Below are 23,006 nucleotides of genomic sequence, written 5' to 3' on the forward strand. Positions count from 1 at the left end.
ACCACCAAAGATCCCTTTGAGATCTTCCACCGTTTGTTTCCGAATGCAATGTTGTGACCTTCATCGTCCAATTGTCCTGTAGAGATCAAATTTTTGCGAAGAGAAGGAACATGCCTAACATCTTTAAGCTTCCATTCATTTCCGTTAGCAGTTTTGACAGAAACTGTACCTTTGCCGACAATCTCACAAGCTTCATCATCTCCCAAGTATACATACCCAAAATTACCTTTGGTGTAGTTTTGGAAATGTTGCTTGTGTGGTGTCGCATGGAATGAAGCCCCGGAATCTACTATCCAGGAATTAGACACATTGTCTAATGAGAGAATTAGAGCATCTTGCTCTACTTTACCTGCCACATTGGCCTCCGATGTTGGCTTGTTGTCTTGAGACTCTATCTCCTTCTTCTTCTTGGACCAACAATCCTTCTTGACGTGGCCCTTCTTGACGCAGTTCCAACATTCAAGAACTGACTTTGTGCGTGACTTGCTCCGCCTTGAGCGATCACGACCTTTTTGGTTTTTGAACCTCTCCTTAAGCCTTCCTCTTGTTTCCACTGATAGTGCAGCACTTGATGATTCTCCTGTGCTTCTCCTTCGCATTTCCTCGCTTAGGAGAACACCCACAACATCATCAAACTTAAGAGTATTTGTGCCAGAGATAGAATTACTTACAGCCATCACAAGGCTATCCCAACTATCCGGTAGAGATGATAGTATAAGGAGAGCTCGCACTTCGTCATCGAAATTGATTTTCACTGATCGAAGTTGACTTATGTTTGTGTTAAAGTCATTTAGGTGTTCTGCAACTGAACCATTCTCTGTCATCTTTAGATTGAACAAGCGCTTCATAAGAAATACCTTATTGGATGCCGATGGTTTCTCGTAGAAGTCGTCAAGTGACTTCATCAAGTCCTCCGTGGTCTTCATCTCCGAAACATTGAAGGCCACCGTTGACGCCAAGCTTAACCGGATTGTTCCCAGTGCCTTTCGATCAAGGACAATCCATGCTTCATCTGCCATCGTTGCGGGCTTCTTTGCAAGACCGCCTAGTGGCAAATAGAGGTCCTTCTGGTAGAGATAGTCTTCAATCTGCATCTTCCAATGTTGGTAGTTTTTGCCGTTGAACTTCTCAATCTTGAGCTTCCCTTCCTCCGCCTAACTCCCACTCAATTCAAGGAATCCCTTCCTTGAGATAATTTAGCTACGAGCAAACCTTGCTCTGATAGCAGTTGATAGGAAATAAGACGTAGCTAAATAGATATTTGAGTAGATTACTTAATGGAGAGAGATAGATTTCACACACAAGAGATTATAGAGTAGAGAGAGAGAGAGAGAGTACACACGATATACGTGGTTCACCCAATGTGGGCTACGTCCCACGGGAAAGCAGCCACTCAATGGCTTTAGTACTTCAAAACAAGAAGTAGTTTACAAAGGGATTATACCCTTAATGGAGCTCCTGCCTTGCTTCACTCTCACCACCTCACACTCACCTTGTTGCATCAACTTCACACTATGAAATGTGTGTAGAAATGGCCTCCTTTTATAGGCCAAAAGGGCTGCCCTCTCTTATGAGAGGCAGCCATGTGTAGCCGCCCTTGTGTGAATAAGTCCAAATCGGACCCTCCAACCCGCCCATGTGTGGCCGCCCTTGTGTAGACAAATCCGCTTTTGAATTCGGCCATCGGCCATTGAATTCGGCCACCGGCCACCGGCCATTGACTTCCGACCACCGGCCACCGGCCAACCGACCGGTTGTTTTTTGACCACTTTCCGGCCACCGTCCGGCCATAATATTCCGGCGAAAATGAATATTCCGATGAGGGAAAAAAAAAAGTCTCGGGGGCTTCCGTCCCCGAGGCCCCTAAAGTTGCCCACTGTGAAATTTTTGGTTTCCGACGAGTGATTTTCCTTCACGCACGATGGCTTCTCCTCATAATGGAGGCCTTACAAATGTGCACTTTTATCACAGAAAATTACAAGGGTAAATCAGGCTCCATACTTAACACAATCAACCAAGAGCAGATTGTTATAGTAGCCATTGAGTTAGCCCTAATGGAATTTTCATATCAAATTGCCCAGTTCTCTTAGTTCATTATTGGCTGCTACCACTTTGAAACCATCTTGGTAGAGAACAAGTAGGTGTTTGGAAATCATTTTCTACTGGAAGCATACAATGAGGGAGGAAATACATGAGAGAGAGAGAGAGAGAGAGAGAGAGAGAGAGAGAGAGAGAGAGACTCTGTTGAACCAACCAACTGGACAATGAATTAGCGATTATACAATGGGAAATAGGTGTGCTTATATACTCCCCTCAGAAAATTGCCCTACTTGACTTTGAAAAATAAGTACTACCTAATGCCAAAATAAATATTGGGTTACATTGGGCCATTCACTTGAGATGCTATAACTTCAAGACCCTCTCTCTGTAGCTCATGTTAGACATATGTAAGAAGACCAACTCGGTGAAAACGTTACCATGGACACCCCAGAAGCGGCCCACTATTGGATACACCTCGGTTATGAAACCACCCACTGTTTACCTTAGAAGAATGCCATCTTGAGCACCATTTTCCTCATAGAAAATTGAAGTGTAGACCACACTACGTCCAAGATCCCCATTTGTGAACTGTGAACACATCACATCCAAAATTTTCTAGACAATAAACTTGTGAAATACACCCTATCCATAATCTGGCCAACAACAAACGATAACTTGAACTCTAGCACATGGGCACAGATCATTTGTAGGCAGCATGGTTTTCCCCTCTTTGCCACTCACAAGCCTCTCTCTGGTTGAAGCATGTTGCGACAACGGACACTTGATTAGAAATCTAGCATCGCGGCCTGTGTGTCGTCATCGATCTCCTCAGTCGAATCTTTATCACTACTATCTCTATCAAGCTTGCTTGTGTGTCTGCCCTCTTGCAAGCTCCTACATTTTCCTTTGGCTTCACATTCCGGAGCCAAACAAAACATTTTTTGGAAAAAAATCTCAAACCTCGTAAGTAATGTGGCAACTAATTGTTCAGCATTCGTCATGCCGTCATCGTCAAGCTTGGCTTTGCCTTTGCCCTGACCCGAACCTTAAATCTTGCCCTTGAAGATTAAGGCAGCTTCCACCTCCACGAGAAAAGATCTGAGATCTTTGCAATCTATTTTTTCCTTTATGATTTGAAAGCATAATGGATTGGGAAACATCTTATATACTCCTTAGACAACCCCAAAGAAATTACCTTAGAACTTGGCAATGCATTATCTATAGCCAATTATTGGTGTTCGTCATTCGAGGCTGAAATTTCATCGTGGTTCATCCTTGAGGTTGCTTTAACCAAGTGGTCAAGGCTTGCGCCTGCTAAGTACTTGGGGTATCCAATTTGAATCCCTCAGGTAACACGACCCCTTCCCCCTTTGGGTAACATTGCAAAACATTGCCCTAGAGGGTAGCAAAAATTTGCCACTACTTGTCTCATTAGGCATTCCCAAAAAAAACTCCCCGTTGTTGATCAAAAGACCACAATAGCAAGCCCTAGCATTTCAAGACGCTTATCAAATCCTTGCCCCCAAGTGCGCTCCAAAGAAACTCTAGTCGATGGCATTTCAAAACTTTGCATAAAGCCTCATTCAAATTGCTACCCATTACTGGCACTCCATAGGTGGATTCTTAAAATGAAATCGGCTTAGGATGAGAATTTGTGGAGCTTTAATCATGTTTTAGAATGCTCTAGGCAGCCTCTTCTCCTAGGCATTGCTGCGTTTTGAGACACTGTAGCAAGACAAGGCATTGCTTGCTTCTTTTGACAACGTTTTGAATGCTCTTCGATAGAACCAAAGGTGCACCGCCCTTGTGGTCAATGAAAGCCCCTCATTTTGCAATGCTACTCACATGGGGCTTCAAGTGCTACTGCTAACTATCGATCCTCTTCTTTTACGGATGTTATTCTCCATGATCAAAGATTTGAGTGCTCTGATACCACGTCAAAGTCAATGATGCGAAAGCGTACAATGAGGGAGGGAATACACGAGAGAGAGACTCTATTGAACCAACCAGATGGGTAATGAATTAGTTATTATACAATGGGGGCTATGTCTGTACTTCGCTCAGCAAATTGACCAACCCAGACTTTGACAAATAAGTAAAATAAATACCTAAAGCCAAAATGAATATTGGGATCCATTGGGCCGTTCACTTTAGATGCTATAACTTTAACACGGCTCCTCACTATTTATAAGTTTAGAAAAACGACCAACTTGTTAATGTATAATGTCTTTTCTAGCTAAAATTGTCAAGTTGAACTCTAACAAGATTATGAAGCGTGTAGTGTTTTTCCCAGCTAAATTTTTCAAGTTGAACTCCAATAAGATTACAAACCATCTATGTGTTTGTTCTCTATTGAAAGGCTCGTTGATTAGATACACAAATGCATGGTAATCTGCAATTCTCTATTGAAGGGCTTGTTGATTAGATACACAAATGCATGGTAATGTGTAAAGAATATAAATGCTTTTGCTAAGAGGAAATGCCAAAATTTCTTCACAACATACACCATACCTAATTTTTGTTTGCACTATTTAATTGATTATCAGCATAACAAACTCGAAAGTCCATGTTGAGCTAGGAAACGACTAATTGCAAAATTAGATGCAACAACACACACATTAAATATTTGATTCCAATTTGGGGTCTTCAAGGCCGAAGGTGGCCACTTATCAAAAGCTCCTTTGCGTTCAAGAGGTTATTAATAATACCTTAATATACATACTATATTTACACTCTGGATCGATTAAAAAGACATCCATACCCCTCTAATGTACACATAAAAGTATACATTTTGGATAATTAATAATCCTCTCTGATTAACTCACGTAATATGATACATGTTTTGAAAAATGACGCCTAGCTTCAAGGTAGGGGACAAAGAGTAGCACCATCTTGAGCTTTTGATATAACTCTCATAGGACTCTTTGCATTCGTTTGTCCATGTGAAGTTAGTAAGCAAGCCATAGAATGGCTTTGCTACAATAATGTACATATAGATGAATCGCCAATAATGGCTAGGTGACTCTAAGACTTACCTTGATCTTTGTCCATACAAGGCATTCTTTGTCCATGAATCTTGCCTCGTCTAACCATAGATATACATTTCTCTTGGTCAAGGAAATTTTCTATGAGCTCCCTTGGATTGTTGAACATTTTTTGGGTGTTTACCTTAGTTCTAACGCTCTAGACCAAAGTTCCCTTGGATTGTTGAACACTTTCTCCTTCTAGTTATTTTCCTTATGTCTCTTCTTCTAATTCTTCTCCTTATGTCTCTTCTTCTTCTTCTTCTTCTCTGGAAGGGTGTGTGGTCTCTCTCTCTCTCTCTCTCACACACACACACACACACACACACACTCTTGATTACCTCAATTCCCTCTGTTGGAGCATGTCTTGAGTTCAAGACTCGCCCTGTACATCTGTGAGGTTACTTCCTACGACGTTATAACTTCTCCTCTGCTTCTCTCTCTCTCTACCTCTGCTCCGCGACATCAGTGTTCTGCTTACTGCGTGCTATCCAGTCTTTGCTGCTACGCACATTCCTGCCACTGAAGTTAAAGTTCGGCAGTGATGAAATCAGAAAAATTAAGGTAGCATCCGGGCCGTAGGAGGTCATAGCAACCACGCTAACACTTTCTACACGCTCATGGGTAGCAAAGCGCTCATTAGTCTATGCTTGGAGCTCTTTTCATCTCTCTCGGCAACTCTGGAGGACCTGCGTTCCCACACCAACTCCATTGTAGGCTGCACTTCGAATTGAGTTAATTAAAACCTACTCACTGAGTACCAAATTTCTGTGTATACCTTGTTTTTCAATTTATTAGGCTTATTGTAATAGAATCCTACATTGATCGTCGGCTGGGGTAGCTCAGTTGGTTAGAGCGTGTGGCTGTTAACCACAAGGTCGAAGGTTCAAGCCCTTCTCCTAGCGATTTTGATATCTGTTCATGTGGCGCCCTTGATGGTACCCTCTTTCGAGGGTCTGGCCCAAAGAATGGCGTCCCTTTCAATACTTTTTTAGTATTTGCTTCGCAAAGGTAGGGTCTGGCCAAATGAGGCTATACAAGGAACCAAATGAGGCTGGCCTAGCATTGGCAAAGAGTCGAGTCCCCTTAGCTTTAGTAGAGCTTAATGTTACTTGAGCGGTGGAGCTACCTAGCTAGCCTCGTCGAGGGTCTTGTGATTACACTGAGATTTACAGGCCTATTGCCGGAGTTTGGAGGGTGGCGATATGGTGGGTACGTCGGAGATATGAGATGTCATAGATGGTGGGTATGTTAGAGATCTCCAACGCCAACCCCTAAACCAATGACATGGTACCAGGTGGAGTAGCTCTCTTTGCAACATTCTCTAAATCTCTATTACACAATCAAAGCAAACATTTTGTGTAAGGCCGCAAGCCTTTACATTGCACCCAAAGGTGATAGCATCTAAAGAAGGTGTTTTTGACAACAAGCAAGGACTCTCTTTGTGTTGTGAGAGAGGAGAGAAAAAGAGAGACGTGGATTTCCATAGAGACACATCTCAAAAAGAGGGAGAGCGACAACTAAGAGAATATTTGCATAGCTGTTGTGCTCATGCTTTCTCTTTTTAATCGGGCAACAAAATCTCCCAAGATTCTATGCAAAACTGCATTTTTCAAAATTGCCTTATGTACATATAGTAGTTGCCTCCTCTTTTTTCAACCATGGTGTTTGTGTTTTGGGGGAGGGAGAGAGAGAGAGAGAGAGAGAGAGAAGAAGAAGAAGAAGAAGAAGAAGAAGAAGAGAGTTTTAACATCGTAGGAAACTACCCAAGAGACCTTAAAGATCTAGCCGACGAGGAGTTGAACTCAAGACCTGTTATTCAAGAGGGAAATGGCATAACCAATCTACCACACTTGGGTGATAGAAAGGTTATACCATTTTCCTCTTTTTATTAGCACACACACGCACATCCACACACACACCCGAGAAGAAGAGAGTTTTAACCTCGTAGGAAACTATCCCAAGAGACCTTAAAGATCTAGCCGACAAGGAGTTGAACTCAAGACCTGTTGCTCATTGCCTATATGCCTTGCCCCCATTCCAACATGGCTGCTTGAGGAGTCCACTCTCAAGAACCCTCTTCTTGGCAAAAAAAGAGCCTCTTTGTCTCTCTAGCTATAACACCTCTCTCTCTCTCTCTCTCTCTCTCTCTCTCTCTCTCTCTCCCTCCACAAACACGTCAAATGTGTTTTCTAATAATCACTCAATTTATTAGAGCAAAAGATGTTGCCTTCTTGAGGCCATCGTGGCGTCTTCACCTTGTTTTTCTTCAATTTGCTACAATGCTTCCAAGTGATTTTTCAAACATTATTTTTTATGTATTTACAACATATTGTAGTCTAAATAGTTTATTGTTACATTTTTTTCAAAAAAACATAATATTTTATTGTGATAACAAATGGTATCAAAATTAGTGTCACTTTCTTGTTTTCAATCACAAAGAAACCATTTATTATTCTTCTCGTAGCTTTAGGTGGCCATAGTAAACTTTCACCTTGTTTTTCAAGAAACATAATATTTTAGTGTGATAACAAATGTTTTAAAAAATTAGTATCACTTTTGTCACCATATACATGTGGTAGTGATGTGTGTAAACACACTTAGAACCGTCGGGGCATTTTTTCCTTCACTAGGAGGTTTTTCTCCCCGTGCATTGTATATACGTCCATTACTCTAGGGCTAACTTATTTTTTCCATTGCACACTATGTAATACACTCCCTGTTGTGTGCCTCGAGCTTCCTTCGTCTTCTCCAAGCTATGTGTGTCGCCTGCAACCTTAATTCCAACAATTAGTATCAGAGCAAGTTGCGCCCTCTCGGGCTTAGTCCTAAGCAGCTCTAGTTTACACGCCTACTCACTTTCTCCAATTCCTGTGAGCTTTGGAGAGTGTTCGCAAGTCGACAAATATTTTGGCTCGGTTTCCATTATGACAGTATTGCGCAGGCAATTTTGTCATTTTGTGCAAAATTTTTGTCAGTGCTGTTTTTTGCACACCAGGTCCCGTACAGTTTTCTACAGTATGTTCTATATAGCACGTGTTCTTCCCACCTCCTTTCTCCTCTGTTTGGGCAGTTTTCATATCAGGCAGGTCCAGCATTCGCCATGGCTGACAACAATACAGATGTGTTCAAGATGTTTGCTGATGACAAATTGGATGGGGACAATTACACAATGTGGGCTTACATGATGCAACATGTCCTTGTGTCAATGTTATGGAATGGATTCTCTCTCTCTCTCTCTCTCTCTCTCTTTGTGCATGATATCCTAGTTCTAGAGGAGCGTGTATGAAGCAATAGTTACTGTTGTCATTGTGATGGTCCAACACGCAAAAGTCAAAGGGCGTTTGGGACATTGTGCAGGGTACCTCATGGTCTTAGGGATGTAGGCGATGTTGAGGATGTTGCAGGTTTTGGTGGCAGGATTGCTGCTGCCAAAGTTGTTATGCCTACGATCGAGCAAGCTCATTGGGATGTAAAAGATGCACAAGCTCATGCGTTGATTGTATTGTATGTCAATTGCACTATTGTTCCCACATTTGTTCAATAAAATCTGCAAAACAATCTTGGGATATTCTTGTTGGTCTTTATGCAAGTCACAATGAGGCAAAAATTACATTGGTGAGTTGTCATGTAGCTCCGCTCCCATGCTAAGAAAGATACTAGAAAGATGCACGTCAAGATTATTTGAAGCTTACTTGATTAATGATCAGTGTTTAGTGCTTGGTAACAAGCTATTTTTACGATTAATGTATGCCAGATGATGCGGCTTTAAAGGGCCAATAGATGCCTAGATGATGCTAAAAAAGAGTATGCTTGAAGGGAGCATAAATGGTAGTTTATGATCTAGAACTGTGGTGCTTGAAGTGCTCTACCGGCTTGTCTTTCCAGCTCGTTGTTTGGAGCTACGGTGCAAAAGTTATGGTAGTCCGAAGTTTGAGTCAATTGCAGATCCGTCCGGATTGAGGAGCTTCTGCTGACGGGACAAAATTGAAATGAATGCATGGGCTTGAAGTGCTCACTTTTATGGAGCGCGTCGGTCTTTTCAAATAAGCAAAATCGGAGTTTTGGTTGCCAAGTTATTGGCCGTTAAATATTTATCGAGGCCGGTTCTGTACCAATCTGGTCGGCTCGATCGGAGTGCCATTTGGGAATTTTATAGCCTTCAACCACGTTCTGGAATATCATGCTGTCGTGCTTGGCAGTACCTTAGCCGATATGAATGCCAAAAGTGTTGTGACGGGCAATGCTTTGGATGATATGTTGTGCTTGACAAGAATACTATTTATTGAAAATTACTGATAGCAGGAAATGCCAACACGGCTATGGCTTGAGTACAAGCGAAGTCGAAGGCCTCTCGCAAAATGCAATCACCTATACCTGCATGTTAAAGGCTTGTGGCACTATTCGAGAAATTGAAATAGTAGTAAAAATTCACGAGATGATATTGTTAGTCGAGGGTTGTTGGAGGAATATTTCGTGCTTGGCAGGCTTGGCTAACCATGCCTTGCTTGATATGCATGCCAAATGTGCTGCCTTTATGAAGCTTAAGGGCTAAGAGGCCGCCCGTATTCACAAAAGGGAAGCTAGCCGCCCAAAGGCTATCCAATGGAAGCCCACGAGCTTAAAGGTGTGGCCACCGAGTTGAGTAAGGCCACCCAAGGGGGGTAAGTGAGTGGGAAAAGGGAAGAAAAAGAAAGGTAATGGCCGGTAGACAGAGCGCAGGCAACGTGGAGGAGGAGATGAGCTCACATAGGGTGCAATGATGCTCGGATGGGAGCGTGGACGAAGTAGGATCCACTCGCAATAGGCTGGCTTGATTTGGTGCTGGTCCAAAAAACGCCTTGCCACATCAGCAAGAGGTGGTTTTTGCGCTCCCTAGCAATGATGGTGCCGTCGTTGCTAAGGGAGGGGGGGTTAAAATTAGAAAGGGCATGGAAGGGGAGTTTTTGTTGGTGGTGAAACGAGCAAGGTGAGGGTTGTTGTGGGAGAGTTGTGATGGAGAAGGGAGAAGAGAGCCCGAAGGAAGAACAAAGGCTCTCTCTCTCTCTCTCTCTCTCTCTCTCTCTCTCTCTCTCTCTCTCTCTCTCTCGTAAGAGAGTCTCTCTCTCTCTCTCTTTTGTCCTTGGCTAGTGAAGCAAGCAAAGGAGGAGGATTCGGGAGCTCGGAAGGAACAAGATAAGCAAGGAGTTTCTTCTCTCCCTCCCTCTCTCTCTCTCTCTCTCTCTCTCTCTCTCTCTCTCTCTCTCTCTCTCTCTCTCTCTCTCTCTCTCTCTCTCTCTCTCTCTCTCCAACCAAAGCAAGGGAAGGAGAGAAAGAAGGAACGGGAGAATCTCTCATGCTTTCAGAACTGAGCAAGTTGAAGAAGCAAATTGAAAGGAGCTCGGTAAGCTAGGGCTCAAGCAGATCGGGCAAAGGTAAGTAGGGCTGAATCTGGAAGCCCATCACAAGAAAAATCTTGATCATCGATGCTAATTTAATTTTAATTAATCTTTTTTGATGAATGACGGAGCCATTAATGGCCCGGACGAAGCTGTAAGGGGAGCTTAAGCTCCTAAACCATCATTTTGATAGGTGTCGTTAACGACACTGTTTCAATAATTGTGCGTCAATGTTATTAGATTCAAGCGAGTTTTGTGTGTCTTTAGCATTACCAATTAAGCTAAACTACCTTATTGTGCACTGCAGCAACTCTTGGTTCTCGATTTTTTCCACAGCCAGCAGCCCGATGCTGACCTCTAGCTCACGTTTGAACCCCATTACCCCGAATTGGTGAACCCTGCCGCTTTTTATAATTTTTATGAGCAGTCTATGGAAGATAATGGAATTGAAGACCAGGACTCAGTGGAAGGATTTCATTTGATTACAGTGCGATAACTTAGAGGATGGATTAAAGAAATTCAGGCGGCTCAAGGACCGAATTGGCAGGACTTTAAGAAGGCGCTGAAAGATGAATATTTTTTGGAAGATTCTCATAGGGTGACCAGACAGAGTTTTATGAAGTGGGTGCAGAAGAAGAGTAAACATTTATCTGCACGAGAACTGTTATGGGAGTTTGAAAACAAGTTTGATCAGTTGTCATCAGCAGAACAACGTTCTTTGAAGGATCAGAAGGTGCAATTGTTTCTTCAAGCTGCTGATCCACGATTTCAAAAGATTTGGTGCAATTATTGGAGGACCCGGCAAGAGAATTGGGGTTGACATCAGATTGGAAAATAGTCTTTGAAGCAGTGAATATGATTGTAAAACAACAGAAGCGAGTTGACAAGCAGATCGTGGTCGAGGTAATAGATGATACTGAAGAAGAGATTGAAGAGAAATCACCCTCAACAGTACCTAAGGTGGAGGGACCTGTTCTCGACGATCTGGCTAAAGGTATTCAAGAGCTAAATTTAAATTTCAAAACTGTCAAATTTGAAGGGTTAACTGCAACGCGTTTATTTTTTAACCTAGGCAACAACAGCCACCACGTAAAAAGTGGGATAATCGATGCATGTGGTGCGACAATGAAGACCATAGGTATGTGAAAGAGTGTGATGAGTTTGATGAAGCTTACAAGAAGAATGCGGTTTTCTGGAAAGACAGGAAGATTCATCTGAAAGCAACAGGAGAGATGCTCCGCTTAAACTTTGGCAAGGGCGGTATGAAGAAGCTAGTGGAAGAAATACAACATAATGTTGCTCTTGTGGAAGCAGCTACATATGGGCTGCAGGTTTGTTGTAAGGGAGATGATGAAGGTACAGGTGCAAAGGGTTAGTTGTGGCCATATGCTTTAAAGACAACAAAAGCAGGTAAGGTAACGTATGGGAAGTTATGCCAGGTAGGGAATTCAATTCGAGAAACTATTGGGTGGACCGATCCAGTAGATTCTCTTTCAGTATATGCATATATTGCTAAAGCTCAAGCCAATGAAGCTATGGTGGAAGAGAAGTGGAAAAGGGATGAAGAGGTTGCTGGGACATTGAAAAGGCCAACGAGATCTAGCAGCAAGAAAGAACAAGGGCCTGCTCCTAAGCCTGCTCCTGAATTGGTTATGGAGGAGGCTCCGAAGGACAAAAAGCAAGGTAAGCTCAAAGGACCCTTGTATAAATTCAAATATGATATTGAATTGGCTACAGATCTGAAGAGGTTTTTGAAGAGCGTATCCTGAATAGTAAAGTGGAGCTCACATTGGGAGATATTTTGGGAATTGCCAAGCGCGAGTTCCATGAGGAGATCATCAACATTATAAAAAGGAAGCGACAAATACCGAGTGAGCAAGAGCCAGATCAGTTAAGAGCCAAGTGGTTCATCACATTGAAGCAATTTTTGGATGATTATGAAGAATATTTAGCAGATCTTGAAGAAGAAGAGTAAAAGCCTGTGGTGGTTTCAAACCCCATTGTACCCAAGGTAAGAAACATGCATTTTAATGAAGGGAGAGACGAAGAAACTATACCCAAGAGTCACTTTTCAAGGACTCATTGGGAAAGAGCAACGACAGAAACTGTGGTAAAGCTTGGGGACATTGAGGAGCCGGTCTTAGCCCTTATAGACCATGGCTCAGAAATCAATCTTATGGCGAAGAATTTGCACCAGAAGGGGAAAGTGGCCTATTGATGTGGACCATGGGTGGCGGATTTGAGCTGCCAACATGCTTCCAAGAGATCTTTACGGTGCATGTGTGAATGTTAAGGTTACTATTGGGAAGGTCCGTGATGAGCAAATTTTTTTTATACAGGAGCATTTCTCCTATCCACTGATTCTGGGAGAGCCCTATATTATGACTGTGCGGATGGAAGCTAAGGTGCTAGATAATGGCTCGGCCTACGCCAGGGTTTGAGCCAAGATGGTAAGAAAGCGGTTCAATTTTTAACTATATGTGTTGACCATGCAAGGAATAAGGAAAATTTACATGATCATGCAATGCCAAAGATACACAAAGATTTCAAAGAACAAAGATTTGCTCAGGATTTTCTTGGGGTGCCACTATAAAGCGGGACTATGGTGGTACAGGTGAGCAGAAGTTCTCGTAAAGAGAAACCTTATCTTTAGGATTTTTGGGATTGACATCTGAGGGTTCAATATCTTACAAAAAATTTAATGATTTACCTAAGTGGGAGAAACAATATTTTTCAAGTGTTCAAAGTGAATTGCAAGGATGTGATGTGATTTTGGTGAGCAGAAGTTCTCGTAAAGAGAAACCTTATCTTTAGGATTTTTGGGATTGACATCTGAGGGTTCAATATCTTACAAAAAATTTAATGATTTACCTAAGTGGGAGAAACAATATTTTTCAAGTGTTCAAAGTGAATTGCAAGGATGTGATGTGATTTTAGGAATCTTCAAAGAGATTTCTTATGTTGACACTATGTCAGACCTTGAGGATATCAGGCAAAACAGGTTAGAAAGTGGAACTGAAGTCGTGAAAGTGCACTCAATGGACATGTATGAAGAGCTGGACATGTACGAGGCACTTATGCATATTGAGGAGGACTTGGGTAGTTGAAGCACAGGTAGAGACGAAGTACAAGACAATTGCAAAGAAAGTGAGACCAGTGGCTACACCTCTACCAGAAGGAAGTGATGGGGTAATTAAAAAAGCTTCTTGACAGCCTATACTAAAAAGTCCTAAGAACATTGGGCATAAATTCACTAAGGAGACATTGCAATAGGTGAAGATTGGAGAAGATGGTTTTCTCAACGAAGAGGAAATCAAGTGCTTTCAAGGTATGCTTGGAAAACACGATAAAGCTTTTGCTTTTGAGCCAAGTGAGATTGAGAGTGTGGATCCAAGCGTTGTTTCACCTATGGTTATATTCACTGTTCCTCAAATGCCATGGAGCTTACATCCCATTCCAGTTCCTAAAGCTCACTTGCCAAAGCTTATTAATTTGCTTAATGAAAAGATACAAATGGGAATTTTGGAGCCATCATGTGCTCCATACTCTAACCAATGGTTCACTGTTCCAAAGAAAAATGGTACTTTAAGGTTCATATAGGATATGCAGCCGGTTAACAAGGTAACAATCCGCAATGTGGGTACTGGCCCAATTGTGGATGAATTTACTGAAGCCTTTGCAAGTAGATTAATTTACTCTATGGGCAATCTTTACTCTTGATATGATCAATTTCAGTTAGCTTTGGAAAGCAGGGATCTTACTACAATGCGTACACCTCTTGGGTTGGTAAGGATGTGCACTCTACCACAGGGTGCTACTAATTCTGTAGCTCATATGATGAACAACATGAATAAGGTATTAAGGGACTTTATCCCTCATGTCACTATGCCTTTGATTGATGATCTACCAATTAAAGGATGTGAGGAGGGCTTGAAAGATGAGGTAAAAGATCAGAGGGGGTGCCGATAGCTTGTTGCTCAACATTGCTGACTGTGATGCTATTTTGTCCAAGATTGAAGAAGTTAACACTTTCAGGGCAAAAATCAACTTTTGGTGCTAAACTTCTTCAAGCCTGGATATTGTTATGCTGCGATGGATAGCCTATATAGTCTCTTAACCCTGAATTTTGTCATATTGTAGGTAGAGATAATCCTGTTGCAGATATGTTATCAAGAGCTAGGTGTGAAGATAAAGAAGAGATGCTGACCACAAGTGATGATGTTGGCTTGAAGTTCTATACGTCTTCTTATCTACATGCAAATTGTGGTAATATTGCTCATATTTTTGAGGTATTTTATGAGGAGTTCTATGATGGAGGATGGATTTTGATCGGTCACTCCTTAGCACTCTTACTAAGCATGAAGGGTGGACGGATCAAGAGTACAAAAGGATCAGAAAGAAAGCTTACGGCTATTTTTTGAAGGATGGACATTTATGGAAGCAACCAAAATGCTCTAGAGGGGTACCGCAACGGGTTGTTTGTGATAAAGCAACTCAATAGCAGGTTATCAAAGAATTTCATGAAAGTTTATGGGCTGGACACAGAGGGGTCTGTGCAACTTTTGTCAAGATTAAGGATCGTTACTGGTGGAAAGATATGTATAAAAATGTGGCTCAATTTGTGGAGACATGCTCAATAAGCCAACAATATTCTAATGTGCGACATCGAGATGGGTTGCATCTCACCTATCCATTGGCTATGCACTACAAGTGGGTGGTGGACTTGATTACTATCCCAGTAGGTGTTTGGCAGATGCGGTATATTGTTCTTGCCAGAGAAGATCTTACTAATCAGGTGGAAGGCAGAGCTTTGCGTACCAAAGCTACCAGTTCGGTATGCAAGTTCTTGCTTGAGGATGTTATTTCAAGGTATGGATGTGTTGGTAGAATTACTGTTGACAGAGGCGAGCTGGATGCAAATGAAGCTCAGGATTTCTTTGCTTGTTTGGGCATTAAATTGGTTCTCACTACAACATACAATCCAGAGGATAATGGTAAAAGTGAAAGAGGGCATCTGCCTATTGTTAAAGCTTTAGCAAAGGCATGCCAGGGACACATTGGTGATTGGACTAAACTCCTACCATTTGCTTTATGGGCTGATTGAACTACACATAGTTCTGCTACAGGTTTTATGCCATTTGAGCTAATGTACGAGCAAAAACCAATATGCCTACAAAGAAAGTGGTTATTTCTTGGACCGTAATACCATAAGAAGAGGGTATGTATACAGAAGATTTACTTGCTTTGCACATTTGCCAACTTGAAAGGTTTTTTAGGAAGATATTGAACAGGCTAAAGTAATGCTTAAGGAAGCAAGGTTGAAGAATAAAGCAACATTTAATGGTAAGCACAGACTAGGACCTTGTGCTATTAAAGATGGGGATTGGGTCCTTGTATATGATAGTAGCCTGGAGAACCAGTACACTGCTATGCGGAAGATAGTTAAATGATGGTTTGGACCATATGTAGTACTTCATGTTTATGATAAGGCGACCTATAAGTTATGTGAGCTTGATGGCACTGAGCTCAAGGTGCCTATTGCGGGAGAAACAGTTAAGTTGTTTAAGCAACGAGAAGGTGAGATTAATATTGAAGATTTAACATAGATCAACCTCCTGAAGATAGTGCTATGTATGCATCAGACGATGAGTCTCATGATGCTCTTGGTGATTCTTCTTAAGTGCAGTTGGCACAAATCGGAGGTTGTGCAGGTTCACAGGGGGTGGATGTCGTGCAGCTCCGCTCCCATGCTAAGAAAGATACCAAAAAAATGCACGTCAAGCCTATTTGAATCTTACTTGATTAATGATCAGTGTTTAGGGCTTGGTAACAAGCTATTTTTACGGTTAATGTATGCCAGATGTGGCTTTAATCTGCAACAAATTCCTACATGATGCTAAAAAAGAGTATGCTTGAAGGGAGCACAGATGGTAGTTTATGATCTAGAACTGTAGTGCTTGAAGTGTTCGGCCGGCATGTCTTTACGGCTCTTCCATTGGAGCAATAAGATTATGCAAAAGTTATGGCAGTTCGAAGTATGAGTCAATTGCAGATTCGTACCGTATTGAGCAATTGCAATTGAGGGGACAAAATTGAAATGAATGCATGGGATTGAAGTGCTCACTTTGTTGAGCGCGTCGGTTTTTTTAGATCAGTGATCAGAGTTCTGGTTGCCAAGTTATTGGCCGTTAAAAATTTACCGGGGCCGATTCCGTACCAATATGGTCGGCTTGGTCTGAGTGCCATTTGGGAATTTTACGGCCTTTAACCACGTTCCGGAATATCATGCAGTAAGTGCTTGATGAAATTTCAGCTAAAAGGGAAGCTATCGTGCTTGGCAGTACCTTAGCCGATATGAATGCCAAAAGTGTTGTGACGGGCAATGCTTTGGATGATATGTTGTGCCTGACAAGAATGTTGTTTATTGGAAATTACTGATAGCAAGAAATGCCAACACGGCTATCGCTTGAGTAGAAGTGAAGTTGAAGGTCTCGCAAAATGCAATCACCTATACCTGCATGTTAAAGGCTTGTGGCACTATCCGAGAAATTGAAATAGCAGTAAAATTCACGAGATGATATTGTTAGTCGAGGGCTGTTGGAGGAATATTTCGTGTTTGGCAGGCTTGGCTAACCATGCCTTGCTTGATATGCATGCCAAATGTGCTGCCTTTATGAAGCTTAAGGACCAAGAGGTCGCCCATATTCACAAAAGGGAAGCTGGCCGCCCAAAGGCTATCCAACGGACGCCCACGAGCTTAAAGGTGTGTCTGCTCAGTAGAGTAAGGTTGCCCAAGGGGGGGTAAGTGAGTGGGAAAAGGGAAGAAAAAGAAAGGTAATGGCGGGCAGACAGAGTGCAGGCAGCATGGAGGAGGAGATGAGCTCACACAGGGGCAATGATGCTCAGATGGGAGCTCGGATGAAGCGGGATCCACTCGCCATAGGCTGGCGCCTTTTTCGAAACTGCTCCCACGCGATTTGGTGCTGGTCCAGAAAACGCCTTGCCGTGTTAGCAGGAGGTGGTTTTTGTGCTCCCTAGCAACGACGGCACCGTCATTGCTAAGGGAGGGGGGGGGGGGGGGGGGGGGGGGTTTTAAAAATAGAAAGGGTATACAAGGGGAGTTTTTGTTGGTGGTGAAACGAGCAAGGTGAGGATTGTTGTGGAGAGTTGTGATGGAGAAGGGAGAAGAGAGTCCGAAGGAAGAACGAAGGCTCTCTCTCTCTCTCTCTCTCTTTCTCTCTCTCTCTCTCTATATCTCTCTCTCTCTCTCTCTCTCTCTCTCTCTCTCTCTCTCTCTCTCTCCTTCATCCTTGGCTAGTGAAGCAAGCAAAGGAGGTGGATTTGGGAGGTCGGAAGGAACAAGATAAAGCAAGGAGTTTCCCCTCTCTCTCTCTCTCTCTCTCTCTCTCTCTCTCTCTCTCTCTCTCTCTCTCTCTCTCTCTCTCTCTCTCTCTCTCTCTCTCTCTCTCTCTCTCTCTCTCTCTCTCTCTCTCTCTCTCTCTCGTTCTCCAACCAAAGCAAGGGAAGGAGAGAAAGAGGTAATGGGAGAAGCTCTCGTGCTTTTGGAACCGAGCAAGGGAAGTTGAAGAAGCAAATTGAAAGGAGCTCGGTAAGCCAGGGCTCAAGCAGATCGGGCAAAGTTAAGCAGGATTGAATCTAGAAGCCCATCACAAGAGAAATCTTGATCATCGACGCTAATGAAATTCTAATTAATTTGTTTTGATGAACCATGGAGCCGTTAACAGCTCAAACGAAGCTGTAAGGGGAGCTTCAGCTCCTAAACCATCATTTGATATAGTTAACAGGTGTCGTTAACAGAAGTGTTTCACTAATTGTGCTGCACGACAACTCTTGGTTCTCGATTTTTCCCACAGCCAGCACCCTGACACTGACCTAGCTCACGTTTTGAACCCATATACTCCAACAGTGTAAAGAGTTGGAGTCGAAGATTATGCATGAGGAATATGATGTGGACACTTTCCTTGCTGGTGTTAGGGATATCAATGAGCAACTTATTTTTGTAGGTGCAGTCATTTCAAATAGTTCCCTTGTGCATACTATTCTTGATGCCTTGCCAAATTCTTACCAGACTTTTGCTAGTACTTAGAGACTTATGACCCAAGGAAATCTTGAAGTTGTCAAGTTTGATGCATTATGCACATTGATGTTGCAAGAGTCTCTTTGTAGAAAAAACAGGACTAGACAACATACATTTGAACATGCCTTTATTGCTACTCAAAGAAAAGGTGGTAACATCAATGTAGCCACTTCTCATGGTTCTTTTTTTAGTGGTAAATCACATGTTCCTAATGCTTTTTGCTAGCAGCAATTCATCAGGGATTGTTGGTGATAAGGGCAAAAAGAAGATGCGTTGCCATGATTGTAAAGCTACTAATCCCTTGATCAAACAATGTCCTAAGTTGAAGGCCAAAGAGGCTAAGAAGAAAGAGGTTGGTTTCACTACTAATGCTGGTTCCACTACAGATGCAGCTATTGTTAAGTTTTCTATGAAAGGAGACTGTGATGCTGATGTTGATGCACAATGGGCTTTTAGTGCAGAGTGCACTCATGATCCTTTTGTCCATGATGCATGTTTGTGAGTTGCTTCAGATGCTCAAGTGTGGTACTTTGACAGTGGTTCTACAAAGCACATTACCTGTCATTGTGACTTGTTTACCTCTCTCAAGGATATCCCTTATGGAAATTCAGTCACTTGTGCTAACAACGCCTCTTATCCGGTCAAGGGACTTGGAAAGATTGTGCTTACTGCTGCAAATGGTAGTTCTTTCACACTTGTTGATGCATTGTATGTACCTAGGATAAAAAAGAATCTTTTGTCTGTATCTACACTTGTTAGACTTGGTCTTGCCAAATTTATGGATGAAAGATGTATAGTTTATGATCTCAATTTTGGTGATGAAATTGTTGCATCTGGCATTTTATGTCGTGGGATGTATAAGCTCACTTTGTATGACAAGTGTGAGATTTTTTTTGCAAATGTTGTTGTGGATTCAAAGGCTATTTGAGATGCAAAACTTTGGCATGCACATTTTGGGCATCTGAATTTAGACAGTTTGCTGCATTTGAAAACATTTGGTATGGTTTCTTCTTTGTCGCCTCTTGAAACACATGGAAGACATGTTTGTGAAGATTGTATTCTGGGTAAGATGCAATGTTCAAAGTTTCCAAATGATGGTTCAGTTAGGACCACATGCAGGTTGCAGCTTGTGCATAGTGATGTTTGTGGGCCCATGCAAAATCCGTCCTTGGGCAATTACGTTTACTTCGTGACTTTCATTGGTGACTACTGCAGGCATGCATGGGTATATCCGCTTAAAGCGAAGTCTAAAGTATTTATGTGCTTCAAAAAAATTCTGGATATGGCTAAAAATGTATCGAAATGTACTATGGGCACCCTTCATTTCGATCGAGGGGGGAGTATATGTCTCATGAATTCAATGCATTTCTGGCTAGTCGTGGGATAAAACACCAATGTACGTTGCCTTATACACATAATCAAAATGGTGCTATGGAGAAGAAAATAGGTCACTTACAAAAATGGCATGATATATGGTCAATAGTCAAGCTTTGTTGCATGCATTCTGGCTTGAGGTCATCATCGTTCCACTGATGTGCTTAAGATGTGTCCTATGAAAGCTTTGCAGTCTATGACTCCTTATGAAGCATGGCATGTTGTGTATGTGGAAGATTTTGTTTAGCCCTTGCTGTCTTGTCTAGAGACAATAATGTAAGGTCACATGACAATAGATTGGATGCAAAATTGTCTAGTTGTACTTGTTCAAATTCTCGCCATGCATCTTATGCATCAGATTTTTTTGCTTTGGTTGTGTCCAGCTTATGTGATGTTGAGGAACCTCTATCTTTTGATGAAGCACATAATTCAAAAAATTGGATGACTTCCATGCAATTTGAATATGATGCACTTATAGAAAATGACACATAGACTTTATGTGATTTGTCTCCTAGCAAAAAGGCCATTGGTACAAAGTGGGTTTACAAGTTGAAACACAAGACGGATGGTGAGATGGATCATTATAATGCTCAACTTGTTGCAAAGGGTTATGCACAACAAAAAGGCAAAGATTATGAAGAGACTTTTTCTCCCACTTGTCGTATGACTACTATGTGTTTTCTATGTGCATTGGAAACTCATTTTGGTTGGGATGTACATCAGTCAAAAAATGTTATTGCTTTCTTGAATGGTGACATATTTGAGGAAGTTTATGTAACGCAACCTCGCAGTTTTGTCAAGAAAGGACAAGGGGATAAAGTGTGCAAATGTAGGAAAGTTTTATATGGTTCGACGCAATCTCATCATGCTTGGTATGAGAAGGTTGACACTCATTTGGTTAAACAAGGCTTTCATAACAGTCCAACAGAAAGCACATTGTATGTAAAGCGTGAGGGTGATGTACTTCTCATTGTGGTTCTCTATGTGAATGATTTGCCGACCACTAGACCAAATGAAAGACATATTGCTGAATTTAAGGCTGATTTGAATGCTACTTTCAAGATGAAAGATTTGGGGATGTTGCATCATTACTTGGGTATACAGTTTAAGCAATGTGATGGTGGTATTGCCTTGTGTCAGACAAGGTACATAGAGATATTGCTATGGAAGTTTGGACTTGAGGATTGCAAACCTATTGCCACTCCCATGGAAACATGTTTAAATTGAGTCTTCATGATGCTCGTGATCCTATCGATGTCACTCTTTACTAAAGAACTATTGGTTGCCTTATTTATGTATGCAACATGAGGCCGGATATTCACTTTGCAGTCTCATAGGTCAGATGATTCATGCATAGCCCAAGGTCTAAGCATTGGCATGCTGGAGGATTTTTTTCTACTTTAGTGATACTTTACATCTTGGCTTGTTTTATCCCAAGGGGTAATCATTGACACCAGAATTACATGCTTTTTTGAACTCAAATTGGGCTGGTTGTTTTGACACGCGAGTGTCCACAAGTGGTTTTTGTTTCATGCTTGTCAGTTCATGTATCTCATGGTTGAGCAAGAAGCAACCTACAGTGGCCACTTCTAGTTGTGAGGATGAGTACATGGCAATCTTCACAGCTACAGTTGAGTGTGTATGGCTCAGACGCCTTATGGCTGATTTGGGTGTTGAACATGACATTGCCAACATTATCAACATTGACAATCGGAGCGCATTGGCAGTTGCAAGGAACCCAATTTTTTCACACTTGCACAAAGCACATTGAGGTGCATTACCACTTTGTCAGGGAGAGACTCTCAATAGGAGAGATCAACTTGGCTTATGTGCCAACACATGACAACCTTGTAGACCTGTTCACAAAGGCATTGTCTCGTGAGAAGCTCCAAGATTTCCGCAAAGCTTTGGGCTTACTCCCCTTTGTGGACTGATCATGTCCTCAAGGCATGGCACTTCCCTATACTCTATGTGCCAGCTCTAGTTCACTGCATCACTCCCAGGGGGTATTGGTTACCATATACATGTGGTAGTGATGTGTGTGAACACACTTAGGATGACCAATGGGGCATTTTTTCCCTCACTAGGAGGACTTGAGGTTTTCCCCCTCGAGTCCCCCCCGTGCATTGTATATACCCCCATCACTCTAGGGCTATCTATCTTTCCATTGGCCACTAAGTAATACTCTCTCTATTGTGTGCCTTGAGTTTCCTTCGTCTTCTCCAAGATGTGTGTGTTTTCTTGCAACCCTAATTCCAACAGTGCGGCATGCAGCCATTGAGATGGTGTCAAATGCTAACAAAAATTTTCATGGGTGGGTAATGTACCAACCCTCTTGCACCTAAAAAGTTTCATTGTAATCAAACTCTGGTCTAATGTTGCACATGTAGCCTTATTTTTTTCCAATGACCTCCATGGGGAGTGTATGGAAAAAATATGGCTATGATGGTGGGGCACACGACTATTGAGATGCTATCAAATGGTGAAAAAACTTTGTAGGGAAGGGAAATGCATCAACCCATTTACGCTTGCAAAGATTTGTTGCAATTAAAGTCCAACTCCTCTGTCTAGTGCCTGCTGTCTAGTGCCGCACAATAGCCATATTTTTACCATAGACCTTGATTGGGGGTCTAAAACTTTTCATGAATTTATCCTAAAGATTAGTGATCCTTAGCTCACCAAAACTTTAAGCTTTCTTTCCCATTGTTCCTACGCATGGGCAACCCCTTTCTGCCCTTGCACATGTGCCTTCTTTCTCTCTTCTTTATTACTGGTTGGTGTGCAAGGACAGAACCTCCTTGTCGTTTGTCGCTCTAACAGTAGGAAGAGAGGACATCTTGTAATTCCCTTTTCCTATTCTATCAAAAAAAGGTATCCACTTTGATACCTCTTAATGAAGCACCTCAAACAAAATTGAGCACATGTACTATGAATGTTTTAACTGGCAATTTATGTGTTTGGTGTATCAACCCCTGTGGTATATAAACAACTAAAGTTTTATCCCCATGTGGTGGACTTGCATAGACACAATTACATGTCATATGCGTCATGTTTATCCAATCATTTGTTTTTTCAAGAAACCATTCTCTCTCT

The 23,006-nt window shown here is 42.0% G+C and overlaps 1 non-coding gene across 1 annotated transcript; it reads left to right on the top strand.

The window, feature by feature from the left end:
• Positions 1-5,894: 5,894 nt before the first annotated feature.
• Positions 5,895-5,968, top strand: TRNAN-GUU (transfer RNA asparagine (anticodon GUU)). Its single transcript has one exon. It is a non-coding gene; the product is annotated as a tRNA-Asn (tRNA).
• The last annotated feature ends 17,038 nt before the right edge of the window (positions 5,969-23,006 follow it).

This window comes from Adiantum capillus-veneris, chromosome 27 (genome assembly GCF_014529385.1).
Source record: "Adiantum capillus-veneris isolate H3 chromosome 27, ASM1452938v2, whole genome shotgun sequence".
Classification (NCBI taxonomy): domain Eukaryota; kingdom Viridiplantae; phylum Streptophyta; class Polypodiopsida; order Polypodiales; family Pteridaceae; genus Adiantum; species Adiantum capillus-veneris.